This window comes from Malaya genurostris, chromosome 1, assembly GCF_030247185.1.
Source record: "Malaya genurostris strain Urasoe2022 chromosome 1, Malgen_1.1, whole genome shotgun sequence".
In the NCBI taxonomy this organism is placed as follows: Eukaryota; Metazoa; Arthropoda; class Insecta; order Diptera; family Culicidae; genus Malaya; species Malaya genurostris.
The window spans coordinates 98871624-98896338 of NC_080570.1; positions in this window are offsets into that span (position 1 = coordinate 98871624).

The following is a 24715-nucleotide window of genomic DNA, read 5'->3' on the forward strand; positions in this document are numbered from 1 at the left end:
AATTCTACCTAATTGTCGCACGGACTGTTAGAGAATTTGGTATATTAATGCTTTTCATGAGCAGGTAAGCAATGTTCAAGCCGACTTACAACGGTTATGGACTGACACCACCAATCGATTCAGTCCGTTTTTGAACCCAACTGATTATATTGGAATGAGCTTTGCGAATACAAGCAAATGCCAGAAAATCATTGTATTGGTGATTCAAATCAATGTGCTCGAAAAGAAAATTACCCGAAAAACTGCATGTACAGAGCCATGAAAGTAGTGGATAGACAACTTGTTTTCAGATGTTTCTTCTTCATTCGCTCTTTCGATAGTTGTTAGAAAACAAAGAGCAAAACCACCTAACAGCGAGAATTCATTGCGGTAAATTAAAATTAAAAAAAAATTATATCTGACCATGAGGTGAATGGATTTCAATTTAAATCGAACATAATTTACCGCTCAGTACTTTCTCAAATGGGAACTACATTGACCCTTCTACTTATACTTCTGAGTGAAAAGTTCTTATCTCTTTGATATTGGCAGTATCCGCAAATTCTTCTCTAGAGATCAAGGCGCAGTCGCAAAGAATATATCCGAATATTGCCTTCACCTATGTAGAAAATAAAATATTGAGGTCTTTGGATATTAGATCAACAGTCTTGAAAGTTCAATAATTGACATTTACAATGTTTATTTTTCATTTCTTTGCTTCAGTATCAACTATTTACGACTAATATTTTACAGCGCTCTTAGTGGTGGGCTCTGGTAGTGATTAAACAACAGATTGCTCGAGAAACCCATATTATTAAACGGTAAACGATTTATTACCATTTATTCGGATTAAAAAAGTTTATTGTCTGACTCTTCATTTATCTGACGAAATAAATTAATAAGGAAACTAAAAAAAATAAATTCATTTCTGACAACCACTTTGAAAATCCGATGTTTGATTCAAAAATTGCGGATACTGATCCTAAGCCTCGCAGCAGTGCATGCAATTGGTAACTTCTGATTTAGCCAGCTATATGGAGGACCAAAACCTGAAGTTTTTTTTTAACAATTGAGTCTATGAACGTAAAACTCTACAATGAAGATTATCATAAAACGCATTCTACCGTCTACCAAAGCACACAACTACCCTGCCGCTATTTTGGATACATGCTACTACAGTCAACAGATGCTTCACTTGTTGCTGTGAAATAAAAGTTCGAAAAGTGAACGAAAAGTTATTCCAAAGACGATGCGAGGTATTTCTGGAAATGTTTAACATCAGTATTTATGACGCAATTCATGAGAACGTAATTCGTCATAGAACAGAATTTTACTAAAATGACTTCAAATTGTACCAAACATACACAGTCCGAAAAAAACTTTTGATTTTACATCTTATGAGTTGCACATAAAAAGAACGTCGTATTTAACACAAAATTATATTCAAAAACATTATGTGATTTGAAAGTTACTTGGTTTGAAAGTTACTTGGTTTCGAATGAAACAAAAAACGAAAGATTGATGACAAGTTGACGATTCAAGTTGACGTCTTCCTACACACTTAAAAAATGTTACATCTTTATAGATGCACATTAAAGGGGCGTCGCGATTTACTTACATTCACAATACAAAGCATTTAAAGATAAGTCATATCATTAACTTCACAGTTGTTTTAGCTGAAACTCACATCGACACAGACGCAAAATATATGTTTACATGTTAGTAGATGTAATATTGTGCCATCACCGAAAAAATTACGGCATACTTGAATTTACGTCAAGCGTAAATTTCATTTTTTCTAAGAGTGTAGGCCATAAGTTGAGATGTCAGGTTTCAATACGCGTTGGAAAACTTCTCTCGGCGGTAGTTAGGGGAGCGCACCCAGGTCGATTGTGTACTACACAGAAAGAAGTCCTGAATTTTACAGGTGACATAATTCTACAAACGATACAATTTATAATTGCTTAGCTTCTCAAATTACGCAATATTCCATGTGTACAGAATTTTACTGGCTATACATTACTTCAATGTTTTTCGGTTTCAGAACAAGAAACATGTTAATTGATAGTAAAAGAAAAGTCACATTTTGTCACACCCGAAAAATTGTTTATTAAATCAGGGTACTGGTTTTGTCATGTAATAAAATCGAAGCTTGCCGATAGTCTGTAAACCTTTGAGTAGGGCAATGCATTTTACTACCTCTCTGGTAAAACCGCAAGGGATGCAATAAAATTCAAACAATTTCCATACGCCCACCTTTAAAGCGACTGAGACAATGCAGTTGCTTTGCTCCAGCTATTCTGTTGAGGTAGTAAATTCTGTAGTCTAGCTGCGGTCTCATAAGAAAGACGAAACAATAGGCTCGATAATGATGAAACTGGAAAATGAGGATGGTGAGTAACTCGGTTTATGAGGGGGCTTAATTAGTGGGACGAAACTAAAGTTTTGAAGTTAAAAGTGACGTTTTACAATCTTGTGGTAATATTTGCCCTGAATAGTAGCATTACACCCCTAGTACAGTCAAGAAAAGATGACTTATAAATCCGAATAAATCTTTTGATTGCAATTGGAAAGTGCTTAGAAAGTTAATGCTTTATGAAGGAACTGAATCAGTTACGAAATTTAACAAGGATCATAAAACTGACCTGACAACATATTTGTAGACATCAGATAACTGACCATAAGCTATATTGAACCATATTTTTTTGCAAGATTTATCAAATCTATTGATTTAGAGTTTTTCGAAGGTGTATTTATTTATCAAACCAAGTCCATCGGAATAATGTCTAAATGAACTAACAGCGTGGCAAAAACCCAACTGAGTTGAAACAGCTTTATATCATTTACAGATAGGCGTAAAAACTTTTATCTTCTGAAAACAATCACAAACATTTACATGATAATTACACCATAATTTAAAAAAAATACAAACAACTTATAAAAAAAACAAATTTTCAAATTATATATCGATTCTTTCAGCGATTCTTTCAGGCTCTATACGAAAAAGGCAAAAACAAACGCTTATTGATTATCTAACTACATATTTTTATCATCTTTCTGGAAAATAGTGTGGATTTCTCATGAACAAAATCTGCCTCTTTCGACTCGAAGAAAGAATTGAATTCGAAGTTATCGAAGTGCTACTCAGCGAGATTGTTTCCTTTCGGTGGTAATCTGAAGGGGTTAGATCTGGTGAGGAAGGCGCATGCGATAGCACTTCCGAACTTCTCTATCAACTCTTAGACCAGTTTCAAAATTTGACGTGGAGCATTTTCATGAAGTAATAATACTATCCTCTGTCTGGTGTCACATTCTGGTCCTTTTAACTGAATTTCTTGGGCACTTTTTACTTCTCTGCTCAAATTTCTTGAAGATTTCAGCAAGCTTAGACTTTTTACCTTTTTTTATATATATAAAAAATAGGTATAGAATTCGCTCAAACTTTCGAAAAATTTTCCGAATGAGGGCCGAATGTCATATACCAATCGATTCAGCTCGACGAACTGAGCAAATGCCTGTCTGTGTGTGTATGTGTGTGTGTCTGTATGTGTGTTGTCAACTAAGAGGTCGAGATCTCAGAGATGGCTGGACCGATTTTGATCAAACTAGTCGCAAATGAAAGGTCTCCCCGTCACCCAAAACGCTATTGAATGGTTTTGAGATAGGATGTTTACTCTTTGAGTTATACGGAGTTTTATGTCAAAATTTTCAGTTTTTTGACAGTAAATCTGTCACAATTGACCTTGAAAACAGAATATGTTTTTAGACTTAGATTCCGCACGGTAATAGCTATCCAACAAGCCATAGTTTGTTAAAATCCGTCCATTTTTAACGGAGATATCAATATTTTTGTGTAAACGACTTTTCCCCTTATTCCAGCAGTAGAAGTTTTGAGCACTGTATGACAAAGAAATGCTTGGGAGCAACGGAAAACACGATTTTTATACTGTGACATACAATTGTTTCTAAGTGCCCAAAAGACTGTGTACAGCATCCTTTCTCATGACAATTTGCCTTGGACCGATTTTAGCACGGTTCGTTTTTGGCAACATAATCGTTCGAATATGGCATTTATAAACCAGATGATATCAGCATTTTCGAGTTGAAAGTAATTCCATAATTATATTGATTTAAACTACTTACAGCAATAAAAGCTGGAAGAACATAACTTCCATATACCATACGACTCAGTTCGTCGAAATCAGCAAATGCGTGTGTGACAAATAATTTCACTCAATTTTTTCGGAGATGGCTAAACCGTTTTCTACAAACTCAGATTCATATGAAAACTAGTATACTTCCAAATTTGGATCCGACTTCTGATTTCGGAACCACAGGATGACATGTGAAACGAAATTAAAATAATGCAATTCATTTTTCTCGTAGATGGCTGAACCGATCTAAGATTCAAATGAAATCTAAGAATCATCTATGATTCAAATGAGAGGTCTTAAAATCCTATAAAAATTAGTCAGATCCGATTTCTGGTTTAGGAGATACAGGGTGATTAGTATAAAAATTTCCATTTCACATAAATTAATCAGGTTTATCGGGTTTGCAAATTTGGATAGTCGATTACCAAATAAATTTATTTCAGTTTAAGCGGTATTCTTTTTTGGATTCGGAATGTACCCCCAAATTTTAATTCGTACTACAATTTCTCAAAGATGTCTACACACTCCTCAGGTGAATTTATCTGATTTCGGCTACACCGATCTTAGAACACCGGATCCAGTTTCGAATCGTTTCTCAAAGTTTAATCATTTTTTCAAAAAGGCCAAATCGAACTTCAAAAACAAAAATTCAAATTAAAGGACTTAAGGTCCCATACAAAATTGGTGAATTTTATCCGATTCTGGAATTACAGATGATGAATTTTTAAAATTCATACCGATATAGAAGATGTAAATTGTTTGGCGTATTAATTTATGGCCATTCGAATCATTTTGGGTTATGCTAGTTCCTGAATACCAGCTCTGGAAGTACCATAAATAATGACTAAAAACTCTAAAGTGGAACTTACTTCGACATCTCATGGAATGTTCAATCGAATGTCACACGTTAAGATTGAAATTCGATACGATTTGCAGATTAGAAATTACAGGGTAATGAGTGATTAAAATCTCAATTTGCCGTTTGAAACGACGATAATTAAAATAATGTCATGAGAACTAAAACACCTAAGAATATCCATGCAAAAAACACATGCGGATTGATAAAAAAGGTATCATCTCACTGCTAGGTGGATTAATCACGTTTTTTATATGTACTATTTACTTATCAGTCAATTTCGAAGATCAAACGGCGGTCACCTCCGGTTTCGGAGATACAGGTAACCGACTAATCGCTCTTTATTCAACGGTTCATATTCTCGATGATGACGTAACGAATTTTAATAAACTTAGGCACATTCTAAAGATACAAGGTGATCATTGATCAAGTTGGGAAGGGTTATGACGAACATTTCCATTTCGGGAGATGTAATCTTATATGTGGAATAAACGACAAATCGCAATGTTTGTTAACGCGTTAACGCGTATCAATGATGCCTGAGATTTCGAAAGTGTAACCCGCTTCATTGCTTGTTGGACAAACCACACGGATGAATTTATCCTTTTGGCCTCAAAAGGTTCGAATTGTGCTTGAAATGATCTCTCATGTTTGGCGTCATGTATAAATTATGTCAGGCTAAATTTCAATAAATTTAAACCCCCCTTCCTTTGAAACCCCCTCTAAAGAATAACGTAACTTTTTGCAAACTCTGTTCCTCCTCAGCGAAATTTTTATTTTTATTCTTGCTGGTGCCGGGAAAAGCCCATTGGAGTTCGTATTTGTCAAACTAGCATAAAACCTTCTCATCTTTTCAAACAACATTACAATCATCCAAAATTTCCTTAAATTTATTTCTATGGAAATTGAAACTAATTAGGCAATAACCTTAGGAATGATTTCTTGATAATATTACGCGATAAATGAAATTCGAAATTATTGAAACAGTTTTTGAATATGCAGCGCATTCTAGCAATGGTTATTATCTATAATGGGTTCGAGCATAGAGAATCCAAAAAAAATTCGAATATCTAATTGTAACAATTGTAATAGCTTGTAGCAATCGATTTGTGACAGAAGTAGATCTTCTACAAAAGTAGCAGCAGTTTGCTGCGGTCATGGTAACTCGGTGGGTTCAAACCAGGGGTACCCCAAAGTGCTCGATATAGACCCCTTGGGACCGATATCCTTTTTGCGGGGGTCGACGAGGTCTAGAAATCGACCCCCTATTGTTTGATATAAGTTGTTATTTGAAATATTTACGCTAAAAAAGTTGTGTTTATTTGACCATCCTCTGAAATTGGTAAGTATTTAACATCAATATTAAAAAAAACATGAAATTGAATTTTCAAAGAAATTTGTTGAAGGGGGTCTGAGGCCTTAGTTAATTTTAGTAAAGGGGTTTGGGAACCCCTGGTTTAAAGGATATCTCCATGGAAGACGACGGAAATTGAATCGAATTATTTACAGGACTATAAAGCTGTAAAGTATTTAACCAAAATATGTATATTACTATGGGATTCATAGTAGAATATGCATTTGACTCTTGAACTGAAATTTATATACTGTGCCACAGAGAAGAGCGAATGAAAACTAATCTCAATTTTGGGTATCGGAAATCAAAGCGATCAATTGCGCTTTGGTTAGTCGTCAACGAAACGTCTTGTAATTGGAAACCAATGGGGTCAACAGAGCTTCAGTCAATCACCTATCGAAGCAATTGACTCTCGGTTTTTGTTGAGCATCAAATTGATATTTCTAGCAGACCCAAATCTCCGGAATCCATAGTCGTAGTTTTTAACAAAATACAATAGCAGTTATTGTACCTCAAATACACCTTTCGTTGGAGAGGGATGTGGCCCAATAGATGATTGATAAAACCTATTATCTTTCTCCAAATTGCAGGAGTTACTCTCAGTTATCAGAACACTATTACTTCGAAAGAAATTTTTATCTATTTCCTCGAGCTATTAAAGTAGTCCAATCTAATTCTTTGTTTCTTTTTCACATAAGACTATTCGTCAGCAAGAAAATTGTTCCACTAACATAATTGGCCATCAATTGAAACGATTTGGTTGCCTTAACAAATTTCGTGAAAGAGTTCAAAAAAGGCTTTGTTCGTTTGGCGCTGCGACACTTACCATCCATGGCGAGACCCTGCAAATCTACCACCATATACGGAAAGATGTGAACTTTTAGGGACTGATACGTTGCTACGCCGACGAAAAATTCAACAGGCATTGATCATCGCAAAATTGATAAACGGAGAGATTGATGCTCCCGAGCTACGTTCCAAAATCAATTTTCGGATTCCAAGCAGAACGCTGCGAAATTCAACTCTGCTTCAGAACAGTTTTCACAGAACTCTATTTGGCTATAATGAGCCGATAGCTGCATGTATTCGAACGTTTACTTCTGTGGAAAATCATTTCGAGTTTGGGGAATCATCTAGTAGCTTTGTTAGGAAAATTAAAAGATTTGTTGAACTTTGGCTATATATTTTACAATCTTTGTTTTGATGTTATTTGTCATATGTATGTTAATTTGTGATTATTTTTATTCTCGTATTGTAATTATTGTTATTCATATTTTTGATTCAAAAGATGATGGGTTTTGCGCCCATTTGATTGGCTACTCAAATGGGCTTTTTCACATCCTCGTCCATTTAGATTTTTATATCCGATTGACATAACAATGATAATAAATAAACAAATAAATAAATAAAGTATTTCATATTTATCTGTCAGTATTACGCTGTCTGGGGGATTGAGAAAAAACTATAGGATTAAAAACTAAATTTTCGTTACGAATTTAACAATGCATGTTAAAAATCAAACGATTATTGTGAATTTTTTGTAGATTATTCTTGTAAAACAATTGTTATTAACATTGTGTTATGAAGTAAGATTGGCGATTCAGATGGTTTCAAATTGATTGACAACCGTCTTAAGAATTTAAATTGTACATACATGATTTCTAAACGAAAATATTGCATTATTGAAATAATACGGAGTTACACGTCGTTTTGAATCGGTGTAATTTGATAATTACTTCATGTTATTGTAAGATCGGTTACAATCGAGCGTTCAGGTTACGAACATCGCGTGTAGGTTTTCAAATAATAAGATCGTATTATCTACCAAGCTAATCCTGATCGTTTCCTCGCCTCACTAACATCACTCCGTGACACTTGTGGTGATGCAGAGAATTCCAACCTCCCATGGCTTGTAAGATCAGCGCACTAATGCATTCCCTTAAGGATCAAGAGTAAACCAAGTTAACTTGTGTTGGTAATTTGTGTATTACGTACATTTTATTTGGTACGTATGTCATAGATCTATGTATTCATATATGCAGTGCAACCAGTTTATCAAAGTGGCTTGCACGATTGAGTTTCAAGGAATCTTTTTTAACAATAATTTATTCTCAAACGAACGTTAAGCCAGACTTTTTGGATGAAATATCAGTTTTGATAAATTTTTTACCAACGTTTGATGGAAAACTGCTTACATTTTATGAATGTAGATTTCAATTCACTAATAAAAAAGTTAGCAACACTGCTTCAATGGATATGTATTAGATTGCGCTACACAAAATAAACAAAACTAAATATTTTCTGTTACAAAAGTAGTTTGCGGAAAAATAAATAGCTTTACGACAACATTACATATCCATTGCCTTTCGCGTGTTAAATTCAAGGTTTCTTTTTTGCCGGATCACTTATAGAAGGTAGGTAAATCTTTAAATCGCAATAATTTCTGCAAGAGGAAATCCACATAGGAATGTGTTTGTTGCTAATCAAATGTGTCAGTGGAAGTAAGCTGAAAATGAAATATTTTTTCTCGAGCAGTTTTAAGGAAAGCGGAAGAGTTTTAGACTAAGATTTTCGCTTTTCTTGAATTGTAATTTTAAGCAGAATGATCCGATTGGTTTATTTTTCAACCCTATGGAAAATTAATCATATGATAGTGCCTTCACGAGTAATCTGTGTGTTAAGGTTGATTGTGGAACCAACTACTTGACTACAAAAGTTACACATTCTGGTTTGAGTTCAGTGTCATACCATAACTATACTCACGAAACAAATAAAATGAAGCCCGAAAAAGTAATCCATTCTAAAGAAGATACGAAAGATGCAAAACCAGTTATTTATAATTTTAGCCACCGCAGAGGCTAATGATTCATTTCTGATTTATTTTCTTTGGCCATGATTAATAGTGCTAATCAACCAACACAAAAGCCCCACAAGAGCAATAAGATTTCATTTTATTTCCAGACGGACATCGACGAAGTTGCTAAATACATTTAGCAAGGTTCTAAATTTTGTCGAAATAAAAAACACATTTTTTAAAGTTGAAAAAAAAAACAATTCAAGCAAACAAAAGTACTACTGAACTACGCGATAAACTTCCAAAGCTTAACAATTATGTACGCTTTCCCAAAAACTGTCTTCACGCATTTACACATATGTTAGGGGATTAAGATCTGATATTTAGTGTCCTCATTCTCTGGTTCGTTAGTGATGATAGCGGCTTACTGTACATGTGTGAGCCAAATAAATTCTCCAACTCACCAGCCAGCTTAGTACGACCGGAACGAGGGCACTAACCATGATGTGACCACACTAGGTATCTTCGTCTGTCTGCGGTCCTACTTGAAGCCTATGATGTGAGTATGTGTTTGTCTGTGTGAAGGCAATGCAGGCATGATTTCGATTTAAAACTATGCATAATTGAGTTCTATAATGTCAAAGTGTTCGTTTAGAATTTTACTCTCTGTTGATAATTGATATCGGTATATTCAAAATGAACTGCACAAAATTAGGTATTGTAATGGAAGAAATGGAGAGAGTTTGAGCAAAAGTTCTCACTTGCCTAATTCTAATCGGGTAAATAATAACTCATAAAAACTACATTTCTAAATGATCTCTTGATTATCGGTAGAATTTACTACGAACGATTCACAAGTAGTGCAGTGACCTTATGTCCCTCTAATGAATGGCCAAATATATTGAAAAGCATCGAATTAGGTTCAATGCTTTGGGACCAATCCGTTTTTAATCTAAAAAGCTCAATTTTTTGTATTTCTTGTGTCAGTCGAATACATACAATAAATTTACAACGCACCAGACATATATTCGATCTTCTAATGCCAAACCCTTTTCGGCTAAATTTGATATAAATATGTATTTTATACTTCAATCATGAATATATTTCGCTAGTTTCAACATATTCACCTCACGTGCCTTTTCCGTGGCACGCCAGCTCAGTTCTATGCCACTGGGCAACCCAAGTGAATTATTTGAGTATCACAACTTGGTCGCCGACTTCGTTCATTCGCTTTGGGGCGGATTTAGACCAACCCAACTTTCAATCATGCTTGTTGAATTAGATCCGTGACTGTGTATCGATGCACGGTAGCAGTTTTGAATAAATTAAAGTTAAACTTTGATTGCCTCGCTACCTCTTCGCATCCTTCCTTCGGCATTCAAAAGAGATACCAGGGCGGTTACCATGCCGTGGCACTCAGGATTAACGGAGAAGAATAAACCGTCTACCGGTACGAGAATTCACCGCCAATCTGTCGAAAACCCGACAATCAGAAACAGTGGAGGCAACGTACCTTAAACGAAGGGCGAAAACTTTCCGATTTTCGATTCATGGTGAGTTTCCGTGGTTCATAAAATCAGATTAAGGCTATCTCCCGTGTAGTTGATGCGAGCTAATAAAGCTTTAATCCTGCGACCAATAAGCTTCCGAATGACGCTACTGTTTGAGGTTCTTCTCGAATATGCTTTCACAGAATACTCGCATATCGGGGCGCTTTACGGCATGATCGAGTTCGGTACTTCTGGAACTGTGTCTGTCTGCTTTTCAAGATGTGTAACATTCCAAAGAAGGCCTGATAACAATAAATTATTGGATTGTTTTAGAAAATATTGGCTCATTCGATGATTATGTTGTTTATGTGCGGCTGTGGTAGCGAGTTCATGCCCGATGCAAGCTATGGAACGAATATTTTTTTTTCTGCGTAGGTGTCAACACCCATTTTTCAGCAAAAGGGTTTTCGTGCGCGTAACTTCGATTGGTTCATGTTCTTCTCTATGTATCGGAAGATATTGTTCATTCAAATGTCACTAAATGCTTCACCGTGATCATGCGACAATTATTGTCACATAAACAATACATCAACAGAAACATGGGACCAGATTTCAGCTGCTTCAACCTACCGTTTTTCTATTTACAGTATTCCATGCCATTCCGACCGTTTTTCAAGCTGTTCAGGTTACGGTAAGGTTCGTGCTAGAAAAGAAGCCGTAAATACGAGTTTAATGTAATAATGATATAAAATAAAACTAAAAGGTTTCCCAACACGAACAACCTGACTGTCAACATAACCCCAATGACGAGACAGGTCCTGGCAAAGGTATTCACTTGCGTGACGAACCCGGCGACAAGGTTCAAAGTACGCGTGCTAGCGTGTTCTACTTGTGTGGATATTTTGCAGCAAGGTGTCCAGACGGAATGTTTCCCCAGAGACGGCCCCGACGCAAATGTTTTAGTCGTTGATTCGTCCAGTCAGTAGCAACGATTATTCTTTACTATGGAACAAAACTGGGCAACCTGCTGTACTTAAAAATATTCGATTTCAATAGTTTGGACCGTTTACAAGACAAGTTTAATTTTCAGGTGGAGCAATTTCAGGAATGAGTAGACGAAAAAGTGACAAAATCAGAATCGACCTTCTCTGATTTGGATGAAACTTTGCACATGGCTTCAGTATGGCAAACCATAAGTTTTGAAGCGATTTTTAAAAAGGGCGTATGTATTTTTGCATTTCACCAAAATTGCCTTTTTCAAATCGTTGAAACTCAGAAACCGTTAATTGTACAAAAATGGCGTTCAGAAAGAAGTTGTTGGGAATCGATTGGGCATTATAAAAAAATATACACAGAAAAAAATTTTTGATTTTTTTTCTCAATAATTACAAAATAATCCGAAAAAGTTAAATAAAAAAAAAAGCATGGTTTTAATTTTTTTTTTTGATAATTTTTATTTCAAAGCTGTTATTAAAACCTACAGATTGATGGCTATCCCATCCGTGCCTTTTGAAAAATGAAGAATTTACAGCTAAAACAGTTTACGGATCTCGTTGTAATTTGGAAACCTTTCAACGTACAAAAATGGCTTCCAGGAGGAAGTTGTAGAGAATCAATAGGCCACTCTAAAAAAATGTACGCTGAAAAAAAATTTGATTTTTTTTCTCAATAATTTCAAAATGAACCAAAAAAAAAATAATAAAAAAGAATCAGGGTTTCGATTTTTTTTAGATAATTTTTATTTTAAAGCTCTTATTAAAACCTACAGATTAAATTTGTTCATGATATCCGTTCTTCTAAAAGTAGCTGTTCTTGAGATACTTGGATTCTTAATTTTAATACCATTTTTCATATTTCCATGAATTCTTTATTTGCTTGCTATTTCTACAATTATTACATGTACATGAATAATTCTAATATAAAAACAGAAAACAGAAAACAGAAAACAGAAAACAGAAAACAGAAAACAGAAAACAGAAAACAGAAAACAGAAAACAGAAAACAGAAAACAGAAAACAGAAAACAGAAAACAGAAAACAGAAAACAGAAAACAGAAAACAGAAAACAGAAAACAGAAAACAGAAAACAGAAAACAGAAAACAGAAAACAGAAAACAGAAAACAGAAAACAGAAAACAGAAAACAGAAAACAGAAAACAGAAAACAGAAAACAGAAAACAGAAAACAGAAAACAGAAAACAGAAAACAGAAAACAGAAAACAGAAAACAGAAAACAGAAAACAGAAAACAGAAAACAGAAAACAGAAAACAGAAAACAGAAAACAGAAAACAGAAAACAGAAAACAGAAAACAGAAAACAGAAAACAGAAAACAGAAAACAGAAAACAGAAAACAGAAAACAGAAAACAGAAAACAGAAAACAGAAAACAGAAAACAGAAAACAGAAAACAGAAAACAGAAAACAGAAAACAGAAAACAGAAAACAGAAAACAGAAAACAGAAAACAGAAAACAGAAAACAGAAAACAGAAAACAGAAAACAGAAAACAGAAAACAGAAAACAGAAAACAGAAAACAGAAAACAGAAAACAGAAAACAGAAAACAGAAAACAGAAAACAGAAAACAGAAAACAGAAAACAGAAAACAGAAAACAGAAAACAGAAAACAGAAAACAGAAAACAGAAAACAGAAAACAGAAAACAGAAAACAGAAAACAGAAAACAGAAAACAGAAAACAGAAAACAGAAAACAGAAAACAGAAAACAGAAAACAGAAAACAGAAAACAGAAAACAGAAAACAGAAAACAGAAAACAGAAAACAGAAAACAGAAAACAGAAAACAGAAAACAGAAAACAGAAAACAGAAAACAGAAAACAGAAAACAGAAAACAGAAAACAGAAAACAGAAAACAGAAAACAGAAAACAGAAAACAGAAAACAGAAAACAGAAAACAGAAAACAGAAAACAGAAAACAGAAAACAGAAAACAGAAAACAGAAAACAGAAAACAGAAAACAGAAAACAGAAAACAGAAAACAGAAAACAGAAAACAGAAAACAGAAAACAGAAAACAGAAAACAGAAAACAGAAAACAGAAAACAGAAAACAGAAAACAGAAAACAGAAAACAGAAAACAGAAAACAGAAAACAGAAAACAGAAAACAGAAAACAGAAAACAGAAAACAGAAAACAGAAAACAGAAAACAGAAAACAGAAAACAGAAAACAGAAAACAGAAAACAGAAAACAGAAAACAGAAAACAGAAAACAGAAAACAGAAAACAGAAAACAGAAAACAGAAAACAGAAAACAGAAAACAGAAAACAGAAAACAGAAAACAGAAAACAGAAAACAGAAAACAGAAAACAGAAAACAGAAAACAGAAAACAGAAAACAGAAAACAGAAAACAGAAAACAGAAAACAGAAAACAGAAAACACACTCATTTATTCATTTTGGGAGACTCATGGTCAACACTTTCGATTCAGGAGATATAATTGTTAAAATGACGTAAATGACTTTCTTTCATCAGCATGTTCTTGAAGATGCCTAGACATATTATTAGACCGACTTTTGAACCGAGTCCCGGAAGGCCGAATGTTATATACCATTCGACTCTGCTCGACGAACTGAACATTTGAGTCTGTGTGTATGTATGTATGTATGTAAGTATGTGTGACTGTGACATATCACTCGATTTTCTCAGAGATGGCTGAACCAAACTTAGATTAAAATGAAAGGTCTTAAAGTCCCATAGATCCATATTGAATTTTATCGATATCCGACTTTGTGCAAATCTATGAGGAAAAGTGCATTAAATTTTCTCAGAAACTTCTCAACCGGTTTTTACAAACTAAGATGCAAATAGAGGGTCTTGAAATTTTTCAAAAAATTCTTGAAAAGTTGATACAAATCCGACTTCCGGTTTCGGTCTTACAGCGGAATCAGTAAAAATTTTCAATTTCATGAGTATGTTTTTCACAAGCGATGGCGAAACGAGGTGCACATTTTTATAAAATTTATGGGTAAATTCATCCAGTTGGGAGACTTTGTTAGATGAATTTACCCGTAAATTTTATAAAAATGTCTTAAAAGATCCTGTGCAATTTCATCCAGATCCGACTTCCGTTTCCGAAATTATAGAACAATGAGTATCAACACGTTCAAACTGTCATACAAAATGAAGCGAAATCGGTACGCATCGGTACGTGCTGGTACGGAAGAAGAATAAAACGCACCCGCCTAGCACACTGCGTGATTTGTTCAATTTTGTTTAGCGTGCAGGGTTGCCATATATAAACTTGACATAACTTTTTACAAATTAAAAAGATGATGATAGTTTATATCGAAGAATTTATTTGATTTTATTCAAGTTTGAAAAAACAGGAACTGATCAGAATCTTCTATGGATATTGTTGAAAATTTATGTAATATGAGAAAGTCATCATTACACCACTAGGTGGATTAAAAAAGTTTTTTTTTTAATTATTTTTAGGCCCTTTTCCAAATCTTTTTCCAATGTTTTTATGAATCGGCGCTACTCACCGTATAAAATAGAATTCAGTGTGTAATTTGCACATAATCGCAATAAGTATTTAACCAGGCTGTATTTATATATATCATTCATTTCATTCAGAACCTGCACTCAAGAAATAAATGCAGTATTAAGTTGCGCCTTAGCTACTTGAAAACCAGTTAATTCTAGCACAGAGTGGCGTGACACGAGTGGTGCGCAGTGGCAATCATAAAACATCTGGTTTCTGCGGTCAAGCAAAGACTTTTATGATCACTTCGCTTATACGTCGCATGTTTGGGATGAAATTTCCTAGCGAAACTTTTTTGCATTAAACAAAAAACAATAAAACCGACAATTTCATGCTCCATAAAACGTTTCGACAAATTTCAGAGGAAACCACGAAAACACCCAGCAGACAATGATCGGCAAACGAGAAACATAAAATCAGTAATGATGTTAATAAATAAAGATACGCCTACATCGAAGATTGAGATGCCAAAGTGTAGAAAAGGAACCCAAGTGGGCATCATCTCCTGTACGAACGACCGTTGGAATCAGCAGGATCACGCTTTGATCCTCCTTCGCAAGCGGCAGAAGTTGAAATTGGTAGACCTCAGAGATAAACAAAGCAATCAAATTAGCTACTCTTCATCGACAGTTGATGATTTAGGCAGGGGGATTTGTTAAACCCTACCAAGTTCCTGCTGATTAGTACACCACTAAGTCTACCACGTTCGGAACGCCCCTCCACTGATGGACATCATCACTTATCCTTTCCCTTACGATAACAATAACTAATCCTTTACTCAGAATAGGATCTCTCGCTTGTGAGTTTGGCTAAGCATAAGAGTAATAATAATAGTTTTATTGTTTTACAATCCAAATGGAAGAAAATGGAGTATTTTGATTCTTGTATGAACCTTCCGTATCCTTTCCTGAAAGTTGAAACCTACGAAAATGAATGTTCAAAATACCTTTTACTCCCTATAGTAGCGTCAGGAAAGAGCAGTCATAAACAGTGTGATAATCATCTGGTTTGGGTAGCTTCTTGTTGAATTAAACTGATTATAGCGGTAGTAACCACGGCTTTGTTTGCTGAACTGAGAAAAAACACGACCTTTGAAGGCCAACGCCATTAAAGTATCAAATTTCCTATTCAAAATTATTCCCGTGTGTAGAGTGGAGATTGATGAAATGTCGGGAATGAAGCATAAAAGCTTGAAGGAAGAATGGATGTTGTTCGACTGGACATGCGATTGTCTTTTTGGTTGATTGGATGTGTGTCATTTCATATTACTTTTTTTTCTACATATTTTACTTGTCTTAAGCTGTTAGGCCAGATTCATATTTTTGAAGATTTAACCCAATGAAATCCGAATATTGGATCTAGACCAATATAAAAATGTCAGCTAGAATCTGTCTAGTGGAACGCACAATTCGGCGTGTAAAGTTATTTGAAAACATAGTTTTGCCTTTCGGAAGTTGTTTATTCAACTCTGATTCATTTGATTGTTTGATTAATAAATGTTTCATAAATTTATTATGTGTTCTACATTCAGTTATTGATTTTCGGTGACAAATTTCTAGTTTGACCATAATTTTCAGAAAGTTCAGAAAAAAAAACTTTGTTTTTAGCAACATTACATTAGGAGAAATGCAAGAACAATATTGTTCTACGCGGGTTTTTAAATCTCTATGCTCGGCACTGTGCACTGTTTAAGTAAATTGCTGACAGTTGTTAAAATTTCTAGAAATAAATTTAAGGTAGACCTATAACATAAAATTTATTGCAATTGAATTTCTTAGTATTTTAAAAAATAAAAAGATTTTCAAACAGATATACCAAAAATAATAAAATAAAATTGAAACTAATGAATCATGAAATCATACAACAAGCTGTATTCAGCAACAGTATTGTATTCATTTCAGTTTTACCAGACTCATCCCATTTCTTACATTTTCTTTTCACATATTATGAATGTTTTGTTTGAGTAAATACGTCTAACTTTAGTATTAGGTGCCATTCCAAAATTCATCCAGTGGAAGAAATGATAGAGCTTGATCGTGAATATCATGCTGTAATGAAGGCAAAAACACATCCAGCCATTAAAAAAACCTGTCTTAATCCACCTAGTGGTGTAATGCTGCCTTTCTCATGTATGCTATTGTGGTATTCTATTCAAAAATTTTTTCTTTGATTTTTGAAAGAAACCAAGAGATTGTTTGTGCATTAACTAGTATAACATACAGAATAAAACAGTGCTTCGATTGCGTAGGTCATCCTTAAGAAAACGAAGTGGGTTTACTATTATATGCACTTCCGGCACCGGAACCCGAGAACCGGTATAATCGAATTCGGTTCGTACGGCCACCAACTAACATGACATACAAACTCTACTAATACGCACTATAAATTACGATTTAAATGTTTGTCGCATTCGAAAATATGCAGTAATTTTTGGTAGGACCATAAGACCTTTCAATTGACCCTAAGATTTGGAATAACGGTTTAGAGTCAACACACTTTATCCTATAACTCCGTAACCGTAAGTCTGATCCGGATGAAATTCAGGAATTCCGTATGGGAAGACCTCTCATTTGAATTCAAGTTTGTGAAAATCGGTCAAACCATCGCTGAGAAAAGTGAGTGAGATCCATTTTGGTATGTATGACCACTATTTCCGGTACTTCCGGAACCGGATACCGGGAACCAGGATAGCCGGAATCGGTTTGTTTAGTTGCCTACTGATAATGACTATCGATTTGTGTAGTTTTGAGACCAGTTTAGAAAATTTTTTACGTTTTTTTGTTTCGCCGGTTTAAGTGACGGTGTACAATATTGAACAAACTTTACCCTATAACTCCGGAACCAAAAGTCGGATCCAGATAAAATTCAAGAATTCCGTATAGGAAATCGGTCAAACCATCGCTGAGAAAAAAGAGTGAGATTAATTTTTCAGTATGTATGACCACTATTTCCGGTACTTCCGGAACCGGATACCGGGAACCAGGATAGCCGGAATCGGTTTGTTTAGTTGCCTACTGATAATGACTATCGATTTGTGTAGTTTTGAGACTAGTTTAGAAAATTTTTTGCGTTTTTTGTTTCGCCGGTTTAAGTGACGGTGTACAATATTGAACAAACTTTACCCTATAACTCCGGAACCGGAAGTCGGATTCGGATAAAATTCAGGAATTCCGTATAGGACAAGAAGACCTTTTATTTGAACCCAAGTTTGTGGAAATCAGTCAAACCATCGCTGAGGAAAAAGAGTGAGATCCTCTTTTTAGTATGTATGACCACTATTTCCGGTACACCCGGAACCGGATACCGGGAACCAGGATAGCCGGAATCGGTTTGTTTAGTTGCCTACTGATAATGACTATCGATTTGTGTAGTTTTGAGACCAGTTTAGAAAATTTTTTACGTTTTTTGTTTCGCCGGTTTAAGTGACGGTGTACAATATTGAACAAACTTTACCCTATAACTCCGGAACCAAAAGTCGGATCCGGATAAAATTCAAGAATTCCATATAGGGTCAGAAGACCTTTAATTTGAATCCAAGTTTGTTGAAATCGGTCAAACCATCGCTGAGAAAAAAGAGTGAGATTAATTTTTCAGTATGTATGACCACTATTTCCGGTACTTCCGGAACCGGATACCGGGAACCAGGATAGCCGGAATCGGTTTGTTTAGTTGCCTACTGATAATGACTATCGATTTGTGTAGTTTTGAGACTAGTTTAGAAAATTTTTTACGTTTTTTGTTTCGCCGGTTTAAGTGACGGTGTACAATATTGAACAAACTTTAGCCTATAACTCCGGAACCGGAAGTCGGATCCGGATAAAGTTCAGGAATTCCGTATGGGACCAGAAGACCTTTTATTTGAACCCAAGTTTGTGGAAATCGGTCAAACCATCGCTGAGAAAAAAGAGTGAGATCCATTTTTTAGTATGTATGACCACTATTTCCGGTACTTCCGGAACCGGATACCGGGAACCAGGATAGCCGGAATCGGTTTGTTTAGTTGCCTACTGATAATGACTATCGATTTGTGTAGTTTTGAGACCAGTTTAGAAAATTTTTTACGTTTTTTGTTTCGCCGGTTAAGTGACGGTGTACAATATTGAACAAACTTTACCCTATAACTCCGGAACCGGAAGTCGGATCCGGATAAAGTTCAGGAATTCCGTATGGGACCAGAAGACCTTTTATTTGAACCCAAGTTTGTGGAAATCGGTCAAACCATTGCTGAGAAAAAAGAGTGAGATCCATTTTTTAGTGTGTATGACCACTATTTCCGGTACTTCCGGAACCGGATACCGGGAACCAGGATAGCCGGAATCGGTTTGTCTAGTTGCCTACTGATAATGACTATCAATTTGTGTAGTTTTGGGACCAGTTTAGAAAATTTTTTACGTTTTTTGTTTCGCCGGTTCAAGTGACGGTGTACAATATTGAACAAACTTTACCCTATAACTCCGGAACCGGAAGTCGGATCCGGATAAAATTCAGGAATTCCATATGAGACCAGAAGACCTTTTATTTGAATCCAAGTTTGTGGAAATCGGTCAAACCATCGCTGAGAAAAGTGAGATCCATTTTTTTGTATGTGTGACCACTATTTCCGGTACTTCCGGAACCGGATACCGGGAACCAGGATAGCCGGAATCGGTTTGTTTAGTTGCCTACTGATAATGACTATCGATTTGTGTAGTTTTGAGACCAGTTTAGAAAAATTTTCACGTTATTTGTTTCGCCGGTTTAAGTGACGGTGTACAATATTGAACACACTTTACCCTATAATTCTGGAACCGGAAGTCGGATTCGGATGAAATTCAGGGATTCCGTATGGGACCGAAAGACCTTTCATTTGAATCTAAGTTTGTGAAAATCGGTCAAACCATCGCTGAGAAAAGTGAGTGAGAACCATTTTGGTGTATATGACCACTATTTCTGGTACTTCCGGAACCGGATACCGGGAAGCAGGATAGCCGGAATCGGTTTGATTAGTTGCCTACTGATAATGACTATCGATTTGTGTAGTTTTGAGACCAGTTTAGATAAATTTTCACGTTATTTGCTTCGCAGGTTTAAGTGACGGTGTACAATATTGAACACACTTTTCCCTATAATTCGAGAACCGGAAGTCGGATCCGGATGAAATTCAGGAATTCCGTATGGGACCACGAGTCCTTTCATTTGAATCTAAATTTGTCAAAATCGGTTCAGCCAGCTCCGAGAAAACCTAGTGAGATTATTTGACACATACACACACACATACATACACACATACACACACACACAGACATTGTTGAGTCGAATGGTATATAACACTTGGCCTTGGCCAATTTTCACTAGTCGGTTTTTCAAGTGATTGCATACCCTTTCTATATGAGAAAGGCAAAAACATTTTGTGTTGCATAACGCTAAATAACCAAAATGTTATCGCATAACGCTAAATCACTAAAATTCAACAATCATATCGGAAGACCAATTATTTTAGAACAATGGTGCAATCAAAATTGGAAATTGGAAAATTCACATCGACGAATCGAACGGCGGAAGATCATAATGGGTAAACTTTTAACTAACAAAATAACGTCAAGTGTTGGTTTCATAATTAATTTTAAAGACAAGAGATGCGTTTATTTTTTTACTTGTTTTCTTTCACTTGATTTTGTGATTATTGGAAAAGCGTTCAACTTTTGTTTCCAGTGAAGATTCTTATATCTCATTTAATCTTTCCCATGTAACATTTTCCTAGTAACAAGAGTTTAAAGAAAATGAATGCCTAAAATACATTCACTATTTAAAAAGTCAGTCTTGAGTCGAATCGATCTCCCTATCTGTGTAACATTATTGGTTTGTCATACTCAAGACATGTACAAATTTTCTTCCAAATCTAAAAACAATCGTTCTTGATTTTCCCAACTTTTCTGTCTTTATGAAAACCACCTAGCTCATGAATATTCAGCAGGTGTAACCAATTAGAGCAGCAAACTTCACTTTGCAGTAATTTATCAACAGAAACCTCTTATTGTGTATTGTGTTTTTTTGTTTGTGACTTTCAAAACCGGCATCTATAAGTGGAACACAAGAAGGTTCAACGAGCTATAAATTACACAGAGTGTACCCTTTTACAAATTCTTGCAATTTCAAGTTTCGTCTAGACTACTGACGAGTCTAGCACATTTAGAAATATTTATGAATAGCTTATTCCTAAGAAAACATTTAGAAAACTAGGTGAACAGCTTTTGTATCTAGATGCAGTCCCCAATAAAGTCCAGTCGCATATATATGTTGTTTCCATAATCATATAGTAACTTCAATTTATTATCCGAAGATGTTCTGAAATCGATAAAAATCGAAAGTTATTATTCCATGGTACTAGAATACTAATAAATGTACTTTTATCTCAACACATTTCGTTTTTTAAATAGGTACAATGATGACCATGACTGCATGGTTATTAGAGATGGTCGGGTGAACATGTTTTCAAACCCGAACCCGACTTGTACCCGATCGAAAATAAAAAACTTTCACCATTACCCTAGATTATTTTTTCTTCCAAACCCGAACCCGACCCGTACACGATAAAAAAAAATAAAAATCTTCAACCGTACCCGCCCGAACCGTAAAAAAGATCCAAAATCCGACCAGATTTTTTAACCCGTACCTGTTGAAAATGAAAACCATCCCGTTCACGGTTCGGGTTCGAGTCGGGTTTCTGGTACAAATATCCGAAACCCGACCATCTCTAATGGCTATTAGTCTACTCAAAGTTTCCAAATGGAGAAAAATGGTTAGTTCTCTCCTAGGCCTGAATTTAATTCTAAAATAGGAAACATATTGAAACCATTACTGAAGCTTAAGCGCTGTCTTCTCTTGAAAAGTTGCAAATAGTTGCAAAAGTCAAACAATATTTGAAAATATGACACATTGAGATGGATGGGAACAATTGTTTATTTCTGGCCTTATTGAAGTTGTACTTTGATTATCATAGGTACAGTTAAAAATGGCATTTGGCCCAATGAAATTCAATCGCATCATTATTTGTTGCGGTTGCTTTAAGTTTAGACAACAGTTCGATATTCATCCTGGCGTTACCGAGAAACATAATCGTGACTAGCACTACCGACCCCAGTCGGTGGCAATAACAAAAGAGAACAAAGCATTCATCCACTGTACGTACACAAATCCGATCTCTCTGGAACAGTTCCCCAAGGAATTACAGAATCTCTTTTAGGAATAACCACTCCCAGAGGCAAGCAAAGCGTGGGTGGGCACATTCATTATCAGTCGATCATCCTTACCTAGATGAATGATGTTTTTACAATTGTGAGAAGCATATTCGGTTGAATGAATAACGAATTTCACTCTTACCGCATATTGCACTCAAGTTTTCCCTTATTACATGCCGTGTTATCGTTTGTACCTAGAAGAGTGTCGTCTGCCTCGTCGGGGCTTCTCAAATCGATATTATTGATTAGATGTTGACCATTTGTGATGATGGTTGAAAATATAAAACCCCACCTGTGCACTGTCGGAGTTGATGAGGTAATGAATTAATTCCACAGCTAACAGTTGAGGCTCAACTGATATTAATAAAGGTAATGTTATGATAATGTTAATGTTGAGGACTGGCAGTTTAGTAGCATACTTCGAAAGAGCTGTTCAGTTGGTTACTAGTTGCATCAAAGGACGGTAAACGCAGAGCTTTCTCTTCCATTATGAATCAGAATCGGCTCAACGAAATTGAAAAAAATGTATTTGTGTTCGCACATACATGAACATGACAGAACCGATTTTCACCGTGATAATTCAAGTATAAGTACTTCATATAGCCAGAAAGCTATAAATATTTTCAGTTAAGTTTACGTTTCGTCTTCGACTCATCAGTGCGTCAGCAGATTATGTTGAACTGCTGACGCAAACCCCCGGATCAACATAATCCGCTGAGCAGACGTAAAGTTAATGCTATTTGCAAGACACTTTTTTTGTACACATGAAGTGTAACGTCTAACCTGACGTCTCGAACGAAACAAGTTTCGGCTTACTGGCCGTACAGATTGTGGTAATTTGAAGGGGAAAAAAGTTTACTTTTACCCCCAAATTTATGCTAGGTGCACATAACCATTTTCAGTTAAGTTTACGTCCGGGGGTTTGCGTCAGCAGTTCAACATAATCTGCTGACGCACTGATGAGTCGAAGACGAAACGTAAACTTAACTGAAAATGGTTATGTGCACCTAGCATAAATTTGGGGGTAAAAGTAAACTTTTTTCCCCTTCAAATTACCACAATCTGTACGGCCAGTAAGCCGAAACTTGTTTCGTTCGAGACGTCAGGTTAGACGTTACACTTCATGTGTACAAAAAAAGTGTCTTGCAAATAGCATTAACTTTACGTCTGCTCAGCGGATTATGTTGATCCGGGGGTTTGCGTCAGCAGTTCAACATAATCTGCTGACGCACTGATGAGTCGAAGACGAAACGTAAACTTAACTGAAAATGGTTATGTGCACCTAGCATAAATTTGGGGGTAAAAGTAAACTTTTTTCCCCTTCAAATTACTATAAATATTTTTTTTTGAACTCGAACTTTTTTGAGCGTTATTCAAGATCTTACCTATATAATTGCTTAAACATATGTCAAAATTGATCAATGCAACTAAATGAGAGGAAAACAATGAAGTAATTAATTCAATAAGTTAAATTCTGTTTCAGGGAATAGTTTTGAAAGAAATATCGATTTCTAAAAAGATGCGGCATCTCATCCGGATTTAGCCCTACTACTGATGCAAGAATCCCTACCAATCGGGGATCAAATATACGAAGTGTTGCTTTTAGGACCAGCACCAAATATTCCATATACAGAAAAAAAGCGGGTAGGTAATGTTAGAGACTTAACTGAATGACATGAATACGAATAAAGCTGACATGCTTTTTCCACACTCCCGAATATCGATAATCGTACGTACTAGTTCATTGATTGTGTGAATTTCGCAATTGTTGCAATGATTTACTAGCAGACTTGTAACGGTATTAAGTGGAACACACAAGAGCAAAAAATTACTGGGCTGTGTAGGGGATAGGGATGGTACTCGGAAGGCAAAGTATCGATACAAGATATCAAAAGGCAATAAAGTATCGATACCTGTAAGTATCAATTGATACTTGAGCAGCAATCATTTAAAAATAAAATAAAATTGTCGACTGTGGCGTTATTGTATGATGTACAGAAAGGTGTTTCTACACAGTTAAGGTGATGTAATGTACTCAAAACGGTGTTTCTTTGTAATAACGTGAGATTTATCTACAATATTTCTTGAAAACAAAAAATCATTGCGTTTGATGTTCAGTACGTCTAATTTTTTTTCCCACCGATTGATAATCATATCGAGATTGTTACAATTCTTTTTTTCTGTGTAGGAACATGCCTTTATGTCGATACACCAATACTACACTAAAAGCTAATTCATATTGCTATTATTCCATCACTATTAGGCGTACTGAAAGAGAGTGCAATGAGTGTGAACAAATTGAAATGTTTGAATTCTCTGAGAGTATGATGGTTTTCTTTCATTGCACTCTCTTTCAGCGCACCTGTGAG